General features: G+C 40.0%; 1 protein-coding gene across 4 annotated transcripts in view; it reads right to left on the bottom strand.

Annotated features, from left to right (window-relative positions):
* Positions 1-26,658, bottom strand: part of ankrd12 (ankyrin repeat domain 12) — a 50,289-nt gene that overhangs the window by 22,764 nt on the left and 867 nt on the right. The gene's annotated exons all lie outside the window — the stretch shown is intronic.

Here is a 26,658-nt window from a genome sequence, read left to right as displayed (position 1 = left end):
TGTTTTGTCTGACTAGAAAGCCGAAATGCAAAGATATTCAATTGTTAATATAAAATTAATATAATTTAAGACAAGGGAAAGCAGCAAATTCAGCAAATTAAGCAGCTGGAACATCAAATGTAGCATTTTTGCTATATTCTTTTAAAACAAATCAATCTCCCAATCAATTTTACCTTGAAGAGTAGGCTACATCTACTGTTTATATCTACATAGGCAGCTACCCTGTCATTTGGGTCTTTGCGGCTACATCAACGACTGATGACAAAGCAATAATCCTGTGAGGCTAAGCTACACGTTGCACTACCTTATGAAGAGTACATATAAGATAAGTAAGGGGTTTGCTATGCTAACCAACCTAAAATGAAAGCAAATCCTTGGAAATTGAAAAAAAAAAAAAAAACTCAAATGTAATTGGCTGCTTTTAAACTATAACTAAGGCAGAAAGGCTCAAAAGTAAATAGTAGGGCTGTCAAACGATTAATTTTTTTAATCGCGATTAATCGCCAAATTTCTATAGTTAATCACGATTAATCGCATGTTTTATCACATGAATAAAATTTTATTTTGCATTTCAGAACTGTTTGTACGTACATATTAACAATGAATTAATTATTAATTATGAACTTGACTTTAAGATTTGTAATTATTTATTTACTGTAAACAAAAGAAAAATGTGTGAATCTGTCATTATTGCACAATTCCTACAAGTACCTAACCAAACTGAGATGTAACACTAACACTTTGCTTATACAGTACAAACAAAATGGTCCAAAAACCGGATGCCACAGCAGGACATTTGTAACCTTTACGTTTTTCTAATAAGGAATGTAACAATTCTCCTGGACAGAAAAGGGGGTGGACAATGACCCAAATGACAAAAACAGTCAAAAAAACGATACAAACAACACAGTCCTAAAACCGTATGCTGATATACATAGTCAATATAGTGTGCACTAACTTCTAAATAATTTTGATTACTCACTGACGTCCAGTGATCACCAGTTAATGAGACAGCGTTTGCATCACTTTGCAGCAGTTCCATTGTGGCTGCTTTCTCCGTGTCATACAGGCTGTGTATGCGTGAAGCTACTGTCCCCCTCGACAACTTTTTAAAAGTAAACTTTCCGTTCAGAATCTTATTGGCATCCATTTCGGCGTCTCGCGCTCGCCATCCACTCAAAGCGTAATGTTAGCCTACTACTCTTTGGCCGGCTCGCAAGCCCAAACAAGTGTGTGCGCACGGTGTGCGGCTTGCCTGTTTTGTTTCCGGTCTAGCTAGATCCGGTGTGGTGTGTGTTTTTCTAACGTTACTAGTTGTTGCAACATTAATATATATTAATATATATTAATATATATATATATTAATATATATTAATATATATATATATTAATATATATTAATATATATATATATATATATATATATATATATATATATATATATATATATATATATATATATATATATATATATATATATATAAATTAATATATATATAATATATATATATATATATATATATATATATATATATTTATATTAATATATATATATTAATATATATATATATATATATATATATATATATATATATATATATATATATATATATATATATATATATATATATATATATATATATATATATAAAAACTTAGCACAAAAAGTAAGGAAATTTGTGTGTTGTTAGATTATTTCTCTGTGGTAACAATGCTTTTTGGCAATAAATCTTATACCATTGGAAAGCATGTTTAGTTCCCTTTCAAATGGTGCCCCATTTATAAGGAACATGCATTTTTGCGTGGGTTTGGGTTGCGCCCATGAAAAATTTGTCAAATCTTCTCTGCCAATGCCAAGCAGCTTATTCTGCCATTGACTCGTTGGGTGTTTGGTGGACTGGATGATTCTGCCCACGACAGTTGGATCATAGGGTCAAAGTGTGGAGAAGACGCGGAGAACGCTATGCTGATTGCTGCACCGATAGAGTAACACCTTTTGGTGGAGGCAGTGTGATGGTGTGGGGCAGCATCTCCCTCACTAGAAAAACGAGGCTTGTCATCATTGGAGGCATTCTCAATGCAGAGAGATATAAAGGTGAGATTCTGCAACCTGTGGCAATCCTATATCTCCACAGTCTGGGAGCGAACTCTATCCTCCAAGATGACAACACTTGCCCCCACAGGGCGGGGTTTATCAGAGACTACCTCCTGAATGTGGGAGTGGAGATGATGGAATGGCCTGCCAGCAGTCCTGACCTCAACCCCATTGAACACTTGTGGGATCAGCTTGGGCGTGCTGTTCATGCCTGAGTGACCAACACAACCACATTGGCTGACTTGCGACAAATGCTGTTTGAAGAATGGGTTGCCATCCCACAGCAGTGCGTGACCAGGCTGGTGACCAGCATGAGGAGGAGGTGCCAGGCTGTTGTGGCTGTGTATGGTTCTTCCACACGCTACTGAGGCTCCTGTTTGTGAAATGAATAAATTGTTAAATTGCCAATAGGTCTTGTGTCTTCAAACATAAATAATCCAATCCACCAAACGAGTCAATGGCAGAATAAGCTGTTTGGCATTAGCAGAGAAGATTTGGCAAATTTTTCATGGGCGCAACCCTTGCGCTGCTGCTCATCCCACAAATGCATGTTCCTTTCAAATGGGGCACCATTTGAAAGGGAACTAAACAGGCTTTCCAACAGTATAAGATTTATTGCCAAAAAGCATTGTTACCACAGAGAAATAATCTAACAACACACAAATTTCCATACTGTTTGTGCTAAGTTTATATAAAAAACATGGGTATAGTTGTTGTTAGACATTTTAATGCAGAAATATTACATAAATCTTAAGAGTTACACATGCCATTTGCCTTTCCAGACAGTCATACTGGTTTTCAGCACTAAATTGCCAGAAATAAGTAGACTAGTCTTCTCAAAAGGAACATTTTTTTTCTTCAAATACCTTTACAACCATTTCTGATCCTAAGTAATAGCACAGTGTTGACAGGTATCGTTTTTCCAACACACAGCCCCGCTTCTCAGCTGAGGCCAGTGAGAGGTCCATTAGTCAGCAGATAGCCGGTATGTAGCAGCACCGTCATTCAGGCAGCTGAATAGGAGAATTGAGCATCCCACAGTGAAAACGTTGGTGTAAAGAGGCTAGTGTAAGGGGGGTATTAAAGCGTTATGGACAGCCCGGGACCAGACCAGAAAACAAACGCTGACAGGACTCCAATCTGGCCCAGAGACGAGGTGAGGAGTGTGACTATAATTACAGAGGTATTTGGACACTCGCCAGTTTGGCATTCTCATTCACTGCCGTTTTCATGAGGGCTGCATTAGCCCCTGCAAGCTCTGCCATTAACCTTGGGCTGTTTCAAGTCTAGATCAAACTCTGCCTAGATGACTACTGCAGTTCACAAAGACTAAGGCTGAGATTAGTTTGACATTGGATCCTGAACAGTTAAAAACAGTGATAGCAACATTTACCTAACCCACTTAATTCCAATGTAACAGACTATCAAACTGCAAAATCACGACCGTAAAAGGTTGAGATGTGACACCAGACACTCAACATCAATGATGTGGCCTCAAATTCAGCAGCCAAGGAGAGGACTCTAAAGAGACAAAACAAACTATAATAGGGCTGCAACTAATGATCATTTTCATTATTGACCATCTGCTAATAATTTTCTCAACTAAAAGAATTAACATTTTGTCTATAAAATGTCAGAAAATAGTGGAAAATGTACGCTATGCTTTTCCAGAGCCCAAAGTGACATCTTAAAATGTCTTCCGAGCAACATCCCAAAGCCGAAAGATATTCAGTTTATGATGAAATAAAAACACGGAAAAGCAAATCCCTACATTGGAGATGCTGCAAGCAGAGAATAGAAAAAAACAATTAATACATTATCGAAAATAGTTCCTAATTAACATTCCATCAATTGACTTATCAATTATTAGATCTGAAACAATTAACAGCATAAGTGAGAAAATGATAATCAGATTAAAATAGATAATGAAAATAATCAGTTTGCAGGCCTATTTAATAGACTAGCCTAATCGTAGCTCTAAAATATACTATCCTTCTGTCCAGATCACTAAAACCATGTGCTAGGCACTGTTTGCCATGTAACCACACTTATGTTTTAATATAATGTTTCATAACAGTTTTAGTGGATGACCAAAGCATGGTGGCCCTCATGGCTGGAGTTCAATTTACTTTTCAGATAATGTGATTAAAAAATATAACAGTTTCACAATTATCCTATTTAAGCCTGGACATGACAACCACTTCAAAAATATGGGTCTGAATTTTTCTAAGTATAAATAAATATCCACCTGCACTGACTGAACAGTGAAGTCCCAGATGTCTCTGGATTTATTTATAACCTGGTGTTCCTGCACTTTAACTCCACTGGTTCCTGACTAACAATAACAACCATTTCCCTGTAGTGCTAGAGCATGTTGGCCCTGACAGCAGAGCGACTGCTTTAGTGCATGTCCTTGCGTGAGTGTAACGGTTTGGGGGTCTGAGGAGTTGGGGTTGGTGAAGAGTGGTGTAGCTGGGATAGATGAAGAGCACACACAGTACAGTAACCTGATCCACAGACTGCAGGATGGGACAGGGAGGGAAGAGTGCTAAGAATAGCATGGAGCCTGACACAAGGAGCGCAGAGTACGCTGCCACCACCACCAGCAGCCGCAGCAGCAACATTACTCCACTACAGCCTCCAGTGTACTGCCTGCTGTGAGCTCACACACACAATATTGAAAATACATGCGATTTTCCCCTGGTCTCCCATGTGGCTTACAACTACAAACACAAAGGAACCTACTGGAAAACAAGCTCTGGGTGCATCACTGTTTTTAAAATGTTATATACCAATAAAAACAAGTGTATTATGAGCAAGAATATTTGAATTCTACATTAAAGCTAGAGTCTGATGTTTCCTACAATAGGAGGCAGGCAAATCGTGTAACGCACAAGGAGGCGCACTACGCTTGCTGCGACAGTAAACAGCTGGTCACGTGGTGTGGTCCTGTATGCCGTCAGGCTAAATGATGGGGGAGGTCTCGCTCAGCTGCACATCCACTCCCAGCCTTCGTCTCCTCCGCCTCCTCCTCCTCCCTCCCTAATGAGTAGCAAGACAAAGCCAGGCGCATAGGCCCTACTACTGAGACTAGGGGAGAGGGGTAGAGGCAACAATACCCAGCAAAGAGCCAGCCTTCATCAACATGAACATGAACACACACACACACACACACACACACACTCATATTATTGACCAATTTATGTGCCTGCTAAATATAAATATCTCGCAGTGTGTACGTCAAATCTGTTATATGCCCTAGAAATGTCCCGTCCAATTATTTTCCTGTTGAAAACAAAAAATAAGAAAATAATCATATTCTAACATGTCAGTAATCCAAATTGTTTAAAATGATGGAAAATGTATCAACTGCCTTTTTTATGACAAATTATTAATTCCATTTGTTTTTTAATATAAAAACACCAATATGCTGGTTAAGTTAATTGTTAATGTCTTTATAAATTGAACATTAGGTTTGTGAATGTTAGTCAGATTAAGTTATCAGTTTAAAAACGTGTGGTTTTTATTTACGCATTTAGTATTTAATGGAACAAAACATTTATTGGATACAATACTAGATTAACTACTGATGAAAATAATATTTAGTTCCAGCAATAACCCCGGAGTAATATGTAAGCCAGTATTCACATCCACAGAATAAGTGCAGCTCTCTTCCTCCCATCACTGGGTCATCTGAATTTATTTCGACATGGACAAACAAACAGCAAGTGACACTGGATGCCTCAAGGCGTCTGTTCACCTCTCACTACCCTAACCCCAGACAGACGAAACACGCCTCCTCCAACCAGAGTGTCTGGCCTTCGTTCTAGTGGTTGTTTGGTTGCATAAATGCGCCAGCCATGTTCCTGGGAAGAGGTGGAGAGGCTCTGGTTCAACCTCCCCCACATGGGAAAAGCATGGGCTACCGTTGCCAATGGTAAGTAAACGTATGAACAGGACCAAGACAACTGCTGCAAAAATGTCACAGAAACTGATCAATTTGATCAAGGCACCAGCCAACCTTACAGTTGGCCTTTGCTGGTCAAAATTAAACCACCTGGTTAAACTGTCAAAATGGTCAATTTTATGGGAACCTGTCACACAAGTGGACCAAATGGTAATGTTCTACCCAATCTATAGTACATGAAGCATACTCTTCAAGTACAAGGCAAAATCATGTTAGTTTGGCAAAAATACTTCCAGGACACCAAATTTTATTTAATTAATCCAAGTATTAGACTGTTGTAAGACCCAGACATAATATACTTTATGTGTCCTAAATGTGTATTCTTATGCCAGATTGAGTGCTGAACTGTTTCACAGCATTAGCCGTTACTAAAAAGCTTCCATAAAAACAGTTATAGCCCTACATTTTCAAGGGACAGGCTTAGGGCATGGCACACACACAAATCAAAAGCTAGGGATGCACCGATACTGATGCCAGCATCGGTATCGGTCCGATGCCGTGCTCGTAGTCATAAAATTTCACCCGATACTGTGGCCGGGTTGCCTCAGTGGGTAGAGCAGGCGCATATATATTTAGAGGTTTATGCCTTGACGCAGAGGTCCAGGGTTCTACTCCAACCTGTGACGATTTCCTGCATGTCTTCCCCCTCTCTCTCTCCCGTCTCGTACATTAAAGGCGGAAAAAGCCCCAAAAAAACAAAATTCACCCGATACCACCTCATAGCAATGTGACAATAACTTCTCGGTCAAGCAGTTAAAGGCGACGGAAGAGGAGCAATGCCATTGTCAGTTGTTAATACTGGGTTTCGACTAGGGCTGAAACGATTCCTCAAGTAACTTGAATAATTAGATTACTAAAAATCCTCGATGCAAAATGATTTGCCTCGAAGCGTCGTTTAAACAATGTTACAAACGTATCACTCAGTGTTTCCGCACGGATGATTATTACTGTCGCACACCGGTCTGACGCTGCTGGCGACACATGCCATGAAACTGACGGCGCAGTTTACAAAATGAAGAAAGAGAGCGTAAATAGTGAGGGGCTAAGAAGAGACAGGCTAAGAGAAGAGACAGGCTGAAGAAAACGACAGAAAGTGTCCAAAGTTTGGAATCCGTTCAAACGTAACTAAAAATAAAACCCTGTACAGTGTGTCTACTGCAAAATCGAACTAGCTTACCACAATTATAGCATGACGTCAATGCTTCAGCATCTCAACAGAAAACATTAACTTAATCATCCATTCCACGAAGCGGACCCAGCAAAAGTAAATCACAATCGTAAGGACGATAAAACTACACCAAACACAACAACTACCAAAAACAAAGACAAGAAAATAATGTACGTAGTGGTGACCACAATTTGATCTAAAGAGCCGACTTGTTGACTATCCCTTCAGAAAAAACGCTGATTGTTGCGCACCATTTTCTCTCACTCTCTCTCTTCACGGAGAAACAGCTGATCAACAATCTACTAGCATAAGTGTAACAGAGCTGTGTGACATTGTAATCAAATATATAAATGAAAATAGGTTGAGGATAACATATATACTGATAAGCCTATATACAGATCAGTCTCAGGTTGAAACTTGTAGTTCTGAAAGTTAAGTTGCACAATTTAAGGGAATGTTTATGTATGTTTAATGTATGCCTTAGTTTGAGGTCGTTATTGCATTTCAGAAAATGTGTTCTTCAAAAACAATGTAATATGGCACTTAAATGCACTTAATGTTTAGTTTTTTGAGAGATGATATTGTAAGCAATGTAGGCAATAAAAACATTGCTTTTTCCGAAAATTTAACCAAACTATTGTAAATTATTGCTCTTCAATAAAACAAAAGTATGAGTAATAATCGGTAGAATACTTGATTACTAAAATAATCGATAGCTGCAGCCCTAGTTTCGACGTCTTCTCAGTGTACAGAGACTCCAGCCGTCACCACATCAGAGAACCCCTGTTTCCAAAGCTGCTTTGTGAAAAAGCACATCAGCAGCCTGCACATCAGCAGCCCGAAAACTTCATCACTGATATTTGGAGTAGCGCTGTAAGTCCAATGTCTCTCATCATCTTAACGGGCATAAACATGAAGAAAGCGATATTTCAATCTGCTCTGTCTGCACGCGGTTTCTATACAGCGCTGTTTTAACAACCACAGTGCAACTCTGTAAATATCGATTTTTTTTTCACAAACTGGCTGAAACGAAAGCTCTCTGTGTGTAGTCTAACTGTTTTAACTGTTATAGTTTACCAAGTCTTTAAAATTGGACAAAATCTTGTGAACTTAGCTGCTGGCGTAAACAAACTGTAAATCCACATGGGTACTTAATATGCACATGAATGACGTCATCGGACATTGCGTTCTTCATTCTTTCTAAACTTCACTCAGTATTTTGATATTATGAATTATATGATTTATTTTATTGACACTAGCCCGGGGAAATGTCCAGGCCCAGGCACTGAGCTTTGAATAGAAAAAAGGCATGGTACTATGAAAATACTGCTTTGTTCTAATTGACAACAATATCAGAGAAGGCCAAAATCATCTGTGTCTCTGAAAACACCCTCGGACCCCAGAGGGATTATTAAGTACTCATATCGGTACTCAGTATCAGCAAGTACCCAAATGTAAGTAATTGTACTTGATCTTAAAAAAAACTGGTATCGGTGCATCCCTATCAAAAGCCTCATAAAATGGCCTAATGTTTGTACACCAGAGGCGTAAATAGGGTTAACTTTACTGGCAGCAAAATAAGGCTCAGCTCACAGAAACACGCCCGTTAAATTTGTCTGAGAGCCTTAGAAAACCTACTACCACAGCTCTGAATGTAGGTTAATGATCAGATACCCAAGCAGCGGGCAAGAACAACGAAGCCTTCACTGCTGATTATCGGTTAAAAAGGAGGGGAGAGGGAATGCGGGAAGGATTAGAGCAAAGGTTAGGACCTAGGCGTGGGTTTCGTTGTATTTTTTCCACCACAGTGAAAAGCTCACATGACTGGACCAAACACTGGGGAACTGTTGCTCTTCAACTTTCAAGGAAACATCAATATCAAGATATTGGTATCATATAAAACTAGCTTGTCGGGAAGGTGACCAAATAATGCTCCAAAGTTAGGCTACATTATGGCGAGGGGAAAAACTACCATGGTCACTTTCAGTTCTTGCAGAGAAATCTCCAAAAGTCAAAGGTTTTTGATACCAAATTATAAAAACTTAAGTTATGGGTTGTACACATTGTTAGTAGTGCATCCCACCACACAGCAGCTTAAAGCCATTTTTCTCGTTTGCTAAGAGACGGAATTGACGAGGGGGCACATTCACGCAATACAAGTCAATGGAGAGCAGAGAGTTGTTTTCCCCTCTGGTGGGTGTAGCTTTCTATCATATTCCTCAAGGTCTAGGTGTCTTAATGTGGTATTTTGGAGGGATTTTTATCAGTTTCGCAAGTGGTAAAAAATGGTTAAATGGTGCGCCAAATCTACCAAATCTGTAACAAATGGTAACAACCCAAAAACTGCTGCAACAACTTTGTCCCTGAAACTACCCACATGACTACAAAACAAAACATCTCTAACAAGGTGTCACAACCTTAAGGTATCCCCAATCTACTGGGTTCCATATGAGCAACTAGCAGACCTCCAACTGAAAAATAAACAATGGAGGGAAATGTTTTGTCAGTTTTCATCATGACGTTAAAGACATGACTCCATCTACACCTGCCACATCCTATTAGGCTTGATGAGATGTCGATCCAATCACAGGCGCGACACGTGTGCCTGAGCTGTGCCAAAGCCACAGCTTTGCAGTGCCAGAGTAAGCCTCGGCAGGGCCAGGTTGTAAAGGTTGACACAGCGTCTCCATCTTTAGACTGGAAGGAATACAGACTAACAAGCAAACAAAGTCTTTCATCAACAGTTATTAGGGGTGGTACGGTTCATGAAAAAACATCCGAACCGCTCGGTTCTCATGTCTCGGTTCGGAGCATGAGTGTGCACTAACCACTTACTGCCGTAGTGCCCACTTTTGACACCTAACACTTACTGAAAACGATGAGGGGGATGAGCGTGACGAACGCAACACATGGCAGCTGATTGGACGAACGCGTCACGTGGTTCTTGCTGCTCCCGAATTTCAAAACAGACTCTAATGGCGTCTCGTTCTGAATACAATCTCGTATTTTACGAAAATAGTTCACCGAAACGTGTTTCTGAAAACATTTTAAGCGAGAAATAGGCCATACAGTTGCTGAATGTGTCTGTTTTTTTTAATCAACAAAGGTCAGTTTAAAAGATTTTCGTCAGATTTTGAGAGGCGCCGAGCCGACCGCTCCTCAGGTGGAGTGTGGTGTGGTAGTGCTGCAGGTCACGTCACATGCAGAAATGGTAAGTGGGAGAGATGAGGAAGGCTGCCCGGAGTTGGAGGACACACCAGCGTCGTATATAGTCTGGTGTGTGGGAACATTTTGGATTTCATGTTACCTATGATGACAGCGGAAATAAAACAATAGATAGAACTGCCACTGTGTGCATGTATTGTGCAACATGCATTCAATATGCTAATTTTAGCTATATATCATATGCTGAAGTATATTTCTGGAGTGCTAAAGATTAGAAGAAAAAATAACAAGAACCGTACAAAACCGTGACCCTAAAACCGTGATACGAACCGAACCGTGGATTTTGTGAACCGTACCACCCCTAACAGTTATGCAGCATGAAGATTAGTAGCAGTTTTTCCATAAGATCATCTCTCAATGCAAATCAAACCAGCTATTAGGCTAACTGAAATAAAACCATGCCAATCTCTAGGTATGGTGAAGGGTATGTGATGATGTGGGGCTATTTTAATTCCAAAGGCCAAGGGAACTTTATCAGGATGCATAGTATCCTGGATCCATGAAATAACTGGCCTTTAAAAATAAAAATCTGCCTGCCTCTATGGGAATTTAACATAGGGGTGTACTTACTTATGCCCCCTGTATTTTAAGGAAGAACATTTATTTATTTACGATTCATTATTAATTCACAAAGAAAATTGGTGTCCTTAAAGGTTGGATTTTTCCTAATTTTTTTAATTAAAGGGATACTTCACCGAAGTATTAACCTTAGAATTAAGCTTTGCTGGGGCAACCTCTAGCTCACCCAGTAAGAGCGTTCGCCCCATGTTGGCTGAGTCCGCAGGGTTCGAATCCGACCTGCTGCCCTTTGCTGCATGTCATCCCCCATCTCTCTCCCCCTTTCATATCTATCCACTTTCAAATAAAGGGAAAAAGCCCCAAAAAAAATAATCTTAAAAAAAAAAAGAATTAAGCTTTGCATCAGTAGAAACACGGTAGTATTTCCGAATGACCGTGCTTCCCTCCCTCATGTCCCCCTGAGACTAGAGATCTCTGTATTGGTGGTCTGGAAAAAATCTTCGATGACGGAAAACGACGATTTTTGCGTCATCGGAAGATTTTTTTTGCCCAAAAAGCAATGGACTACAGCCAAGGGGGTAAGCCAACTTCCACACAGCGTACCTCCTATGGCGCCATTTTGATGCTAACAAGCACTCACCCGCCGTTAGCATTCCATTGACTGCCATTCATTTTGACGTCACTTTGACAGCGAATAACTTTACATCTGAAGCGTTTAAAGACTATTTGTCCATTGTTTATTTCGAAAGAAACACGACAATGTATAAAAGGCTCCATTACCTTGTACCTCACGTTATGGCTCCATAGCAGGCGTTTTTGTAAAAAAATAGGCTAACGATTGTGTCATAACCACGCGACTTGCTGTTGCATAGTAGAGGAATTACCGTATAGTACAGGAGAAGTTCGCAGGCAGTTTCAACTTACATTAGCTGTTCAAGTTTAATTACTAATGTTAACTAGCAGTTTAGTTAGCAATAATTACCTATGTTATCTCCTAACATATACCTACAATCTCCGTCTCTGCAAGATTCGGAATGATTGAGATTTCTCTTGGCACAGCTACCAGAAGACTTACAACTTTCAGACAGGTTGCTCACGTCACATCTACGTCTTCGAGCTCAGTTGGAGGCTGCGCATTAACGCTCAGCGCTCACCGGAAAAGTGCTTCTAATATCCTTCACTGGTCTCCGTCCAGAGCAACGGGATCTGTTGGTCCATTTCTTTTTACTGGACCTATCTACAGCCAGTAGTAGGAGCTACTTCCGCATGTTTTCAACCCGACCATAGGGGGTTGGACTGTCGTCTTTACCTGAAGCTTGCCGAAGCAAAACGAGTGTCAGCCACCTCGAAGCTTCGCTAACAGGCTTTACGTGCTTTCAAACTACCGCACATGTATACCACCGGGATACATTTGTACAGATCGGAGAATATGCAGGACACTTTATTACAGACGGAATACTCGACACACTACGTGAGCTTCGCCTGCTACAGAGACCAGCACCTCAGCCTGCGGTGTCGCCCGATGCCGCTAGCCGGGGAAAGGGACCTCGACAGCGGTGTGCAGGAGTTCGAGCTAGGTGGAAAGCTAACGCTAGCCGGCCACCTGTTCCATCAATACTGCTTGCAAGTGTCCGCACATTAGACAACAAACTGGACTACATCCAACTTCCAGGCGTGGCTTGGGATTGGACTCTAAAGCAGCGAAGCAAGTGCATTCTGGGATTTGGTGTCTTTCATCCACATGAGCCAAAAACACATTTCCTGGCTTTTTTCGGCCTAGAAGCCACCAATTTCTAAAAAAAATAAAAAAAATAAAAGTGACCCAATTTAAAGATATATTCATCTTTCCACCGGTGAAATATCCCTTTAAGGCATTACGATCAATTTAAATTAATTAAATTCTATTTTAAATGTTGAGTTTTGGTTTTATTATATTCAATGTTTCGAATTAACCTAAGCTTGACATTTTAACCTAAAACGCAACTGAAAGTCTAATTGTAACCATATTTGCATTCCTCTAAACTGTAAAGTAATATATGAACACAATTAAACATGTTCAACACAATGTTGCTTTATTTATTCAATCTTTCAATGTTTGTTTCCAATTTCTAATTAATGTCTGTAAAGCACTTTGAAACAGCCTTGTGTATGGGCTATATAAATACATTTTCCTTGCCTTACTACTGCATATGAATTAATAACATTTAACTGAACAAAAATATAATGCTGTAATGTTGGTTTAGAAGTCTTTATCTGCAATTTGTGACGGTAGAAAGTGCTGTTATATTCTATTACAATCCATTGTGCACTATATGTAGCTACATGCTAACGCCAAGGAAAGCTGTAATCTTGGCTGCCCATGTTAATTTCTCCCCAATTTCGGATCATATCTCTGCTGGAACATGTCCGTGTTTTACTACTGTGAGTCCATTCAGCTTGACAGATATCACACATAGCTAATGAACAATTCCAGATGCATAACACTACTTTGTCATTAGTAAACATTGTGCCAAAATATGAACAAAAACGTTTCAGTCAAGGGGGCTTAATTGCTAGCTAACCACCGCTAAGGAAACTCCAGCACATAGACGGCACCTTAGGATACGTAAAACAGGTGATTTAACATTACAGCTCATTTTACATACAGTTTAGCAACAAAACAATATGTTCAGGGAACATTACTACGTTTTTTTCATGTTGGTTTTGAGCGGTATGCATCCCCACTAACCTGGAGAATGTTTTAAACAGTAAGTGAATACAACTTGTCGCGTGAATACGTTGTCTCCTGCAGCGGGGAGTGAGGCAGTAGGACCGCAGGGTGTGCTAGCATCTGGGGTCTGATAACAGTAAATTCATAAAATTCAGTGCCCACAACACTATTTTCCAAGCTACTGTAGCGGTCATATTCCACGGTTTCATGGTAAAACAGCAGTCAAGGCTTTCGTCCCCGTTTGTCACTCTGCCTGAGGAGAAACTGCTGTACTCGCGCGTTTATTTGGTTGTCATGACTTCGTGAGTGATTGATGTCCTGTCATTGTTCCAGTTGCTCACCCTCAACGGGGTGAGAGAGAGGACGACCAGTCGGTTGACAGCTCAGTAGTTGTGTAATTATGACATGACATTTCATAAAATTCTGAAGCAGCAATGCAAATGTGCATCTAAATATATATAGCAGAAACACTTATTTTAATATGTGTGGCATAGTATTAAAACAGCATGGATATTTAACCATACCACTGTCAATGATTAACCACATTTGACCACAATTTAAAAAACAACAACAATTTAGTTAAAAATGTTTAATAATTCTACACAAAAAGGGGATGCAACAAATCCAATGAAAAGACATGCACAGAAATGTTCCTGTGAATTAAATACTCATTAAACTATTTTGCAGCAAGAAGGACTTTGGCCCTCTGAAAGCATCACTGTAAGAGCCAGAGTAAACAGGATATGATAGCTTTCTTTGGCATCAGCAAAGTATAGCAGCCCAGCAATGAAGAAACCAAACCACATGCCAATTGTCAAATTGTCTCCCCCCCGTAACTATCAACGCACACTTTTATCTCTCTCACTGCTCATTCATAAAAAAGGAAACTTTAAGGGCTCATTAATAATTAAAAACCTAGAACGTTGTAATATTACAACACAGCTTTTTCTTCCTCTGTACTTCTTTCTGCATTGTCATGCAGGAAGGTCACAGACTCTCAAAATATCGGTCTTTAAAAGCACATGGTGGATTATCGAGGTAACATCAGCCGTTACACACTGAGATACTACACTTAACGTACCAAACAAAAACAACTTTCTGCACACATTTAGCTGCTGGCAAAGGCTAGCACATGTTGTGTAATCAGGAGGCTCCACCCTCCTCACACAAAGACATACAGACACACTTGCTGGGCCTCTGGAAGAAGCAGATACCTGGCTGATGAAGCCAACTGCAGATGCCAGGCTAGATAGAGGCACTTCATATCAGAAAAGGCATTAGTGCTTTTACAGTCTTGTTTGAACTGCAACAATAAATGTGGTCTACAACTTGAGGTAAAAGTGATACAGACCAGAATTTAAGCTGGCTCCCTGTATTGTGGGATTTTTTTGTTTAATTCATGACAACCTTTCCAACCGAGTTAGAAGGAATAAGAGCTGGGTTGATTTCTGGTTTTGCCGATCCGGTCTGGTGTATGAGCTTAAACCGGTTTGATTACAGGGTTTCCCCTGGGTTTTTAGAGCACTTAAGTGCAAATGAAGACGTATGCTAATTTGCATATTGGTGACATCATCGCATAATTATTTACATAAAGCTTAGTGGTTGTTGGTTGCAACGAGGAAGAGATCACTAAAGCAAAACTTGGAGGAGCAGCTTGTCACTAAAATTAGAATAGCTGGTCCACCTTAAAAAGGTCAGCCCACCTTAAGTTAGTGAGCCTGTGCTGAAGTTGTTGCAAGCTCTGTTGCTAACTCCCTTCATTTTAGCCAGCAGGTAGCAAGCAAGACACAAACTTGCTAACGTGTGGGCTGCAGCTGCTGCTGTGGGCGCAACATGCATTATGTGTGTTGTGGCTGTGACACGGTTTGTCCCACAGTGTACTCAAACCATCATGCGGCACATTTGCAGAAGACAACGAGCTTCCCATGCGTTGGCTCATCCAGATGCTCTCAACATTGTTTTTACGTTCACACGCTTAGGCAGTGCACAAAATCGCTTAGGCATGTGCCGTATAATGGCAGGGAAACCCTGGATTTAATGCAAACCAGCATTCATCATTTTGACGTGCTGACAGCGTCACATCCAACTTGTACTGCATTAGTAATAAGCAATATGACAACGGTATTAACATGTCTGTTTATTAGCAGACTAATGGAGCCACTACTGTAGTGTCTGACAGGCCGTGCGCAATTTACTGCCAAGCCTAGGCCGGCAACATGATGTAGAGGTGAGAGGGGGGAGATGCACGTTGTTGGCTGTAGCAACTCCAATTCAGCCAGTGCAAACCCCCAGCGCTAGGTCTGGCCCTGGCTGAATTCAAGTTGCTATACCGCAAACTTAAGGTCTGTCTCCGGATCACCACTGCAAAATGAACGTAACGCAAACGCAGCATGTGCAGACTGTTCATGAAGTGGCGTATATATGACATGCCAATTCATATGCCATGATTTGCGTGTTATAAAAGACGCATACTCGCTATTTCGCATGTTTATCAACGCCGTTTGGCCTCCATTGACTTACATTACCTTGCGATTGTGTGTGAATTGACGCCGTATGAAAGGCCGAAAATCCACGTAAAAAGATTGGTTGGGGTGGCGGATGGGTAAAACACAGGACCTTCACCCAGGAGAGCAGGGGTTGCGTCCCGCTTGTGGCATTTCCTTTGTGTCCCTCGTGTGACGTTACCCAACCCCGTTCTTCTTTCCCTAATCCCAACGGTTTTTTCTTTTCAACCTAAACCCAACCCCGTTCTTCTTTCCCTAATCCAAACAGTTTTTTTCACCACCACATGGCTTTAGAAAGACGTTGCACACTGCAGTTAGCTGTATACAACGGAGACAGCTGAAAATGTGTACAGATAACACGCCTCTTGGCTTTAGTAAAGTAGCGTGTATGTTTACGCAAAGTCATGATGTCACGTTGGCATGTGTGGACTCTGTTGTGGTGGGTGGTGTGCTGGTCGTTTGTTGACATTAGCGGACTCCAATTTCTAGCTAACGTTATCTAGTGTTGCAAACGGTTGGTGCTGGGTTTCAGGAGCGCGCATAAACGTCACATCCTATGGATTTTCTTAGAAAAAAAAAGTCCAGAGTCCTTGACATAGAAATCAGTCCACAGGCTGTTAGGCAACCGAGAAAGTGAGGGATGGTCTCATTTGTTAAGTTACGTTACAATCTGTTCACCCATTGGCAATAAAAAGCAATAAATACATGTTAAAAAAAAAAAAAAAAGTTTGTACACTGCTCCAAGCCTAGAAGGTATCTTAAACAAAAGGAAGAAGAAAAGTAAAATAAAAACTCTGACCGTTTTGGGGGGTTTCCCTGAAGAAGCTGCCCTGGTGTGATCACTCAAAACAAAAAAAGAGGAACTGCTTTCATAGTATGATAAAGGCCAATACTTTCACAGCTTTATTAAAGCCAGAATTCATAACAGGCCCGTGTTGCTGATGAAGTGCTGCAAGATGGCAGGAGGATTAGACCTAGAAGACAAAATATAAGTCCAAGCACCTCATAGCCAGCTAGGCTAAGCCTCTCATGAGAAAGGTCCTTAGCACAAAGGACGCCAACTAGTCATACCGACTCCTCTTATGATTCACATGAAAAAAAGAGAGTCCAAATATTCAGTGAGCTGAGGCTCAGTCACACTGGTGCAAATTAGTTTGTCCACCATTATAGACCTTAATTTGTGTTATTTCATAAACATTTTTATCTTTTTTCAGGTAGAATAATGATGACTCAATTGCGTAACACATTTTCATTCCTTTCCATTTTACTGATCTGCATTTACAACCCACATCTCCATTACCTCTACCCAGTGTCCGAAATTGACACTTTGACTCACCGGCCAAGTTGGCGGGTAGATGAAAAAAAATCCACCGGCCAAGCATATTTTTTTACCGGACAAAATATTAAATTGCTGGGGTTTTTGTAACTTAGGTCTACATAACAAAACTTTATGGTTGGGGTTGAAAGTCCTGCTGGTAGGGATGTTAATGATTAACCGTTTAACTGACAATAGGATTTTTAACCTATTAGCCTAATATTTTCAGTTAAACCAATATTAATAAAAAAAATATATAAAGTTTTAAAAAAACGTCTTTTGCATGATAAAAATGTAAATAGGCTAAACAACCTATTTCTTAAAGTGCTCATATTATATTATATTATATTATATATATATATATATATATATATATACTTTGTAAGACACGTTATAATGCTCACCTAGCTGCTAGCATGGCACGCCCTCATACTCTGCTTCTGACTAAATTGCAATGCTTACCTGGGAACTGTGCATGTGCGACTCCCAACAAAGATGGAACAGAAGTGAGATGCCTCACTCTGTAGCTAAAACAGAGAGCTCAACACACAGGGTGAAAAGAAGAGCTGCAGCAATGTGTAGTACAACAAAAATATGGTGTTTTTTGAAACCGCGTAAACCTATTCTGAAATAACCTCTAAATACAAGCATGAACCTGAAAATGAGCATAATATGAGCACTTTAACTGCTAATTAGTCCTAACTTTGAACCAGCAAGTTGCGTTTTAAGCTCCTCTTTATTGAATTTATATTGATGAGGACCGGCGAGTTAAATCGGCCATCCGAGAGTTTACCAGGAAGACACACAGCTGACAATCTGCAGGTGGAGGTGGTGGAGACAGGCTTGGTAATACACGCCGCGGGCCGCTGTGGACTTGTGTCAGTCCCGCAAGCGGTTTCAGGAAAGTGGCTGCGTGTGTCTATGACAGTGCACAGAACATCAACACCGGTACAAGCCTACAGCTGTCCGCAGACACGGAGGGCGGAAAGTGTGTCAGAGCCTCCCAGACGGGTGAAGTGAGACTCCGTTTTCTGCGTGTCGGTCAACGGTTAATGATCGGTCAACATTTATTTTCATTGTGCTTTCTTTTGGAAGGCTGGCTGCCAAAAATCGCCACTTACTGAGGTAAACGCTAGCTATCAGTAAACAGAAGCGACGTGGTGGCTGGCATCTGGTGTGTCGGCCCGCCCCTGCGAAGCTCCAACATGCAGACAGCAGAGTAACAGAAGAAAGTAGCTGCAGCTTCACCAAAATGAAGACTGAAAAACAGAACTATTTTGGTACAAACATTTACTTGCCATGTGGCGGATAGCCCTCTGAGATTTACTCGCCAAACAGAAAATTTACCCGCATTTGGCGACTGGTGAGTGTTAATTTCGGACCCGGGCTCAACCTCTGTGACCTTTATTGTGAAGGTCACTTTCCTACCCTGCCACCTCTTATTTTCCTTATGTTTAATTACTTACTATACCATCCAAAAATGTGTGATGCACAAAACGTTTGACCTGGACATATCCATCAGGCCTATTTAGGTATGGAACAAACTAGTTACCTATTGGGTACAAAGGCAAATGAATAAAAAAATAAAACCATAAGCTGGCAAAGTGCATTATGTCTTATCCACTCATCCTGAAAAACAAATCGAATACAGATGAAAAACTAATCTCTCCCAAATGAAAAAGACAACTCATAAAGCAAGATAGACGAACAAAATAATATTTCAAACTGACCAAATCGACTTATTGGCTGAATGTCACAAAGTAGACAAAGTAGACTAGCACCATAGCAGGGCTGCAACAAGCATTTTCCATCAGTATTTACATTATTTCATTTATCCAGTTTTTCAATTAATTGGTTAAGCTAATAATGTTACTACTAAAATACAATTATGTCAAGGAACACGAATAAAATGCTCTCAAAATTACTTAGCCAAAAAATGAACTATTTGTGTAGAGAAAAAAAACTCTTGGTAAATATTTTGTCACAATTGAGTAGCTGGTTTCTATATACATTAAAAACCTGATATCTATGCAATCTCATTCGGACATTTATAGGACAACAATAAAAGTGCATTCGCGTCGGGGAGATCCTTCCATCAAACCAAATGCCCCAATTTTTTTTCTCCAAGCTGCACCAACAAATGACAAGACTATGTGACACCATGTGCACAGGCACTGTGGGTAAGCAATAAAAACAAATCTAACGTCTGAGAGGAAGACGGATGGGTAATAGTGAATGAAAAAGCTTCGGAGGAGCAACAAAAACAAGATCAAAATGAGTCAGTCAAGGAAACCCTTCTAAAGAGAATAGGTAATTAACATATCCAACACCAATTCTGAACCAACAAAAGCACTCTCACAGAACAACAGTTTGTGAAATTGACAGTCATCAGTCAAGGTCACCCAATATCTGGCCATTGGCTGTTGTTAAATTCACCCCATACATGTAGTGGGCATGGAGATTTAATGGTGGCATTAGCCAGTTGGCCATGACAGTCAAAGACACATACTTTTAAAGCAATGTTTGCAGTAGATGCAGCATCCGTGCTGCACAGAGGGTCTCACGTGTTGTAGTTTGGAGGAGGGGAGGGGGAAGGAGTGTTGGGTATACTCGAGCGTGACACCGTGCGCGGGGCGACCGTAGATGGCGCGCGCTACGAGAAGGCACAGAGACGTTTATGCTCAGCGCAATGTTCGTTGCAGTATTCTCCGAAACACCAGAGGGTGTACAGACAAAACAATCTGTAAATAAGCAAGAAGTAGTAGAGAAGAAGAGACCGGACGTAAAAGGAAAGCAGACTATGTGGCAACAGTAGTAAACACATCCATAAACACAGACGTACCGCGAAACATTACAATTATCTACTCTTATCATTAACATGACTTGTTTATCTCCAAATTTATCTCCATCGAAATGACTGTGCCTATAACACTGTAAAGGACACTCTTTCCATGAAGTCATATTTTTTTTTTTAGCTTTGACAAAACGATTTATGTTTTTCCACACTTTTCTTCTTTTCCCAGCGTGGTGTCTCTCTCTGACCACTTATTTAAGTTTGACTCCCTGTGGTCTGTACATGAAGAATCATACAGATGTTTGTACAGACGAACCTGCTCATCCCAGGCGACCGTGTTGAACTGAAAGCGCAGCGGGCACGTTGTTACAAAGATTCAGAGGTGCACGACCACGCGCTGCGACAGCTTGCAGAGCCTTTGCGCTGGATACGACAGCCGTGGTGACGTCATTTTATGGCACGCGCACCACAATACTGCATCGACCATAAACCTAGCTTCAGGGCAGACTGTCATGGGAAGAATGACGGAGTAACTCTACCTCCGGTACAGGAGGTGGCGATCTTCATGCATGGTGTCATAGCAACGACTACGACTCACAGCGTTGACGGATTATTATTTCCGGTAATCGTTTTTTTTTAAACTGCATGCAAACGCACTGAGTGGCAAGCTCCCAAATTATACGGACAAGGATTCAATGTTTTAGGAGTAACCTTCGCCTGGGCTCTAGGTGAGCTGTGTATTCCAAATTATTAATTTACAAGTGTGTCATATAGCTAAGCAATACATTCAACCACATGTACAGTGCAACAACATAATGCAATCCAATAAATTGGTCTTGTTATAAATACTACCTTTGTCAGGGAGGTATTAGTTCAATCGTTAAGTGCGACACACTGGCCGCGTAGCATCATGTCATTTGTCGGAAAACACAGTGGATGTCCCATACAGACAGCAGAAGTAGTACTAAACAGTGTTACACAGCCCTACGTGCCCGGAGCAGAGTGCGTCCATTATAATCAACTGAAGCTACACTGACCACGGAAGCTTCGCGTTGCACATACAAAATGGAGCGCGAAACAGAGGAGAGACATGTGAAGTTAAAGCTCCATTGTTTAATTTTTTGAGTTGATTCTTAGCAAAAACCCCTTTGTTCTTTCACAAATATGTGCTCATTCATGTGTAATTACTTCCACCAACTAATCAAAGTATTCTCGTACACGTAGAATCTGCCATTCAGAATCATTCAGAATACATACCAGCAACTCGCTCAAATGACGGCCACCATGTTGCGCCTCCATCTTTAAAATACATTAGCCAAAGAGTCAGCGTCACTCAGTGGCGCTGACTGTGACGAATGCCAGGGAGGGAGGGGGAGAAGATTACATGTGACTCACTGCCGGCAGATTTGAAAGCCTGTTGAAAATGGAGGATTGCGCCTATTCTTGAGGACATGTAACGGAGTTGCCATGGAAGTTAAAAAGAGAATTAAAAAGAGAATTAAAAACGACAACGCGACAGGCAAAGCATCAAGACCAAAGTTAAGATTGGAGTGACTTTTCCAAGATGGAAAGAGCTCATAACGAGCAAGGATTTTAAAAAGGGACACCGAGGTTGCCTGCTTTCTTCTCGACAGGAATTCTGCCTATTTGTGTAAATTCAAAGTTTTATAGTTGCTACTTGCTTGGCTAACTATAGCATGGTTGTGCCTAATGCTAGAACGACATCTAGGATACTTTTCCTCGCGTCAATGATGAAAAAGGATTGTCTACCTTGTAACATAAACGTAATCATATGTCGTGATTTCCCTGGCAGACAACTCTGGATGGTAATGGAGTTGTAAGACAGACTAGCTACAGCTAGAACAGCTGCGTGTAAACGACGGAGATACTAAGAGCTAATTTCGGTTTCATTGACATTGTTCATATTGCTCAGAGAAATATATTAAAAACACAAACCTCCGTTGCTTCTCTCCTACGCTGTAAACATTGCCGTACACTATTAATCTCTTACAATATACAGAATAACGATAGAACTGATACTTTGCTAACATTATCTTGCATGTTTGGGAACCTGATAGCTGATGTTAGCAATGAAATGGTACCAAAATAATGTAAAACTATTATTACACTGGAAGGAACACTCATGGACGAAGTCGTCGCTAATTTCGGGTTTGGCCACCGTAGGAGTTACAACGCGCTCGGAATGAAGGGGGGGGGGAAGTAATATTCAGTTGGTTGTCATATACAATTTCACCGCTAGAAGGGAGAAATTCTTACACAATGTAGCTTTAAGATAACGTTGTTGGTACCGGTTAACAAGCTTGGTAGTGAAGAACACAGCACGCCAACAGATTCTGTATTTTACATAAGTGATGTGTGGGTGGATCGAATGAAATGGCTATGACTAAACAACTAAACTGACAGTTGAAACAAAAACTGAACATTTCCATGTAGTAGTTATTGCACTTTTGTATTTGGATATCTAGGCTATATATAAAAATAAAAAGACCAATTGCATTACGACATAAATAGTTAATATACCAACAAGGACAATGTCTGCGGTGTATTTTTGTAGTGAGAGTAGTAGAAGTAGTTTTTGTAGAATCAAGAATATTCTGTGCTGCTTTGGTTCATTGTTTAGGTTCATCATTTAAGTCACACAGTTGGATAAAAGCAGTCTCTTTGGAAAACAACACAGGAATTACCTTTTCTGTTGAGCAAAGTTGATGCCACAGTCCAGTATCAGTCACTAATATATAGTTATTCTGCGTCAAATATTTCCCCATGATCTGTATGAGAAAATGTGATACATCAATAGGTGGAAGATGTACAGTATCAGTCAAAGGTTTGGACACGCTTAATGAGAAAGCATGTCCTAACCTTTGACTGGTACTGTACCATATTAGTGGGACTAAAGAGTAAAATATACGCCTAAAACACATAATTAAGTTGAAATTAATGCCATACTATTTTTAGGAGGATTCTGAAGAGCTTTCTTTCTCTCTAAGTGTCAGAAAGCATAACATTTCAGAGTGACTGCAGAGATAAAAGGATACACCTCGACCTCAATAATGAAAAGGTACTGCAGTCCTGATGCAAGAGTACCCATAATGTATTGCAAGAAACGGTATGGTAATATATTGCAATATAAATTACTTGTCCTCACCCTATTCACACACTACAACCTTTAGCACAGTGGGACTTCTCATTCAATCCCAGCCTAATAACTATCTGATGCATCCTCAGTTGCCAAGTACACTTGCATGATCTTTATCGATTCTCATGTCCTTTTTCCTCAACGTGGTTGAATATTGAGAACTTTTCATGAACTTATCATGGACATTAACAGAGTACCTACTGACAACGACCCCAAAAAACATGTTTGGTAAAGATGGAGAATTTTATTACAGTCACATTAACAAAAAGCATGCTAATTGCACCGCTTGCTAATCGCACCACATACAATTAACTACAAACTGGCTGTGTGTGCAGACCATCAACCTTGACATCAGACACCATGCTTGCACCTGATGTGCATATATTGTGCTAATAAAAAGAAGAATAAGATACATTTTTAAAAAGCTGCAAGGGCTATGACAAGCAACATTTTTGTTTATTGTAGTAGCTAAATAAAAGTTAGCGGGACTACTCACCAAACTCTCACAATAACATATTATGTATTACTATGTCATAACATAAATTTGAAGTGTTGCTCTCCTCAAATATCTTAATTGCTGTAGAGTTTTAGAAACAATAAATATCAAAAGTAACAAGATTATTTAAAAAGCACTTTGTAATTATAGCACCTGTGCATTTCCTGGTCATCGAGGACTACATTTGGCAGGTAGCCCTGTTCTTTAGATTAGTCATGTCAAAACATGATGTGTCATGGAAGACTGAAAGTGCCCAGGTTGTCATTTAACCCAAAGTACATTACCCCAGTCAGTTTTATCTATTAGTTTCTCCTCTCTGGGTTTAGGTGTGATTACGAGTGAAATGACTAAGTGTAGTTTGTAGTTTCTGTTACTCCCCATCTTCCATGGTACTTTAACAACCTTGCCATCAGCTTTTAAAAAAAGACTTTATGCAAAACCCTCTGAGAATATGTGGCAACTAATTAAATAAAAAACACAAACTGATGCCACCACCCAATCATCACACAGTACACAAGGTGAATTTAACAATAGCAAATGGCCAAATATTGATTGGCTTTGATGACTTTGAAGCCAATTGGCAATTTTCTTTTGAAGGTATGTAGATCTGTTGTATTAAAAACACCCCTTGTGGCTGATAATGCCTTAAGCGACTGGTGAAATGCTAATTTTATATAAATCTTAACATAGGGTCTAGGGTTGGGTACCAAAACCCGGTGCCAATATGGCCTAAACGATTGGTATCTACCGAGCCGAATGACAAAGCAGATTTTGGTGCCTCATTTCGGGGCCACTTAAATGCCTGCGCTGCTCTCTGGTAGGGCTGCACAATATATTGTTTTTTAATCCTCATCGCAATATCAAATGGCGCAATAAACACATCGTGAAAGGCTGCAACATATCGCGAAAGACACTCAGGGATTTTATCATTAAAAATATCATTAGAAAACTGCACTATAAAATGTAACTCACTTTTCTGTGGTGCATTTTATATTCAATTCAATGTTCAATAAAATAATGTTGGAAAAGATTTCCTTTCATTCATTTTTAATTTTACAAGCAATTTGTTATATTTAAGCAGACTACTGAAAGCAGTAGAAAGGCAGAACTGAGTACACTTTAATATCTGTTCATTTATCGCAAGTAATATAATTATCGTGATATTCAACAACATTATCCCATATCTCATATTTTCCTTATATTGTGCAGGCCCGGTGCTCCGAAACGGACGTTAGAGGCAACAGAAGCATGACTGCATGTGACGCTAGTTAACACTTCACTTGGCACAAGGTAACATTAGCCTACGGTAAAGCTTGTAGCTGGCTTAAACACGGTTAAAATGCTGACAGGTAATCGGTCTAACGTGTGGCTGTATTTCACTCGAAAGGATTCCAACAAACGACAAAGAGTAGACTAGCTGCACCACGGCCACTGCCGCTGTCAGGAGTTGTCGGAGAAACAACACCAATGGGAGATAATGTTGCATTCAATTGCACCTCGGATGTTCATGGTGCATTCAAAGTTGTTGTAAAGTACTCCTCTGCCATTATTACATTTTAAATAAATCATTTAAATTTGATATGGCCTTACCGACAAATAAGCTGTCACTAACTGTCATTTTGTGTTCTTCTTTTCCGTTCAGGCACTGGCACCATTTTACAAGTATTGTTTTAGCTCCGGGTCTAAGAGAAATATTTTTCATGTCAACGTAACTAGCTTGTTCTCTTGTGACCATTGAGTTAATTAAATAATCATTCAGCGATCATGACATGTTTTCGGATGTATTGTTGACAAACCCTTTTTTTTGCATAATTGCTTGGTGATCACAAGTAGTGCTCAGCAACAGAAAGGCTAACTGTTCTCTTATGATCACAAAAGGAACAAACCTTGTACTGTTGAGATAAAAAAAAATATATTTTTGAAATTTTTCAAAAGAAAACATTAAAAATAGTAATCCCTGCGTTTCTATTCATGGCAATTCCAGCAAGGTCCTGCATTTTTAGGCTCTCTGCCATTGCCTTACAAAAGACCTTCAATATATTGCATATCTGACAAATGCTGTTGTATTTATTCATCCTATTTGAATACAGTGTTTGTAATGTTCGAATAATCTACAATTTCTGTTTTTATTATTATTATTATTATTATTATAAGATTATATTGTTCTTATATTCGTGTTTGTCATGTATTAACTCCATGGCAAAATATTTCTCTTCCCTCCCAATATTAATAGTACATAAAAATATATCATGAGATGAATAGCATTTTAAATACTTGCAATTTGGCTGTGGTGCATTTGAGATTTTGATAAGCTTAATTTGTGTGTATAAATGCTGTCTCTACAAAAAAGCTCTTTAACTTTAGGCATTTAAAATGTAAGGTCGACGTTTTGTTGGCTCAGAGCGCGCGTTACACGGACAGCCATCTAAAACAGGCAGCTTTTGTATCAGGCAACACACCCCCAAGATGTCACAGACATTGGCTATGAGGCACAAGCTCCTGGTTATTCAAGCTAACGTTATGCTAGTTCATTGTATACATTTAGCAAAACATAACTATATACGTACACTAGATTTATACTAGCTATTATCCCAACAACTGCGCTGGTTGAACATAAAAGGTGGCGTTGGCTAGATCATTGCAGACAGCACCACCCACCTCACGGTAATGTCGCTCGTGCTTGTCTTCAATGACCAGCCAGCAATATG

This window comes from Sander lucioperca, chromosome 9, assembly GCF_008315115.2.
Source record: "Sander lucioperca isolate FBNREF2018 chromosome 9, SLUC_FBN_1.2, whole genome shotgun sequence".
NCBI classification, from domain to species: Eukaryota; Metazoa; Chordata; class Actinopteri; order Perciformes; family Percidae; genus Sander; species Sander lucioperca.
The sequence above is the reverse complement of the archived record's forward strand: the minus strand, read 5'-3'. Positions and strand labels throughout refer to the sequence as shown.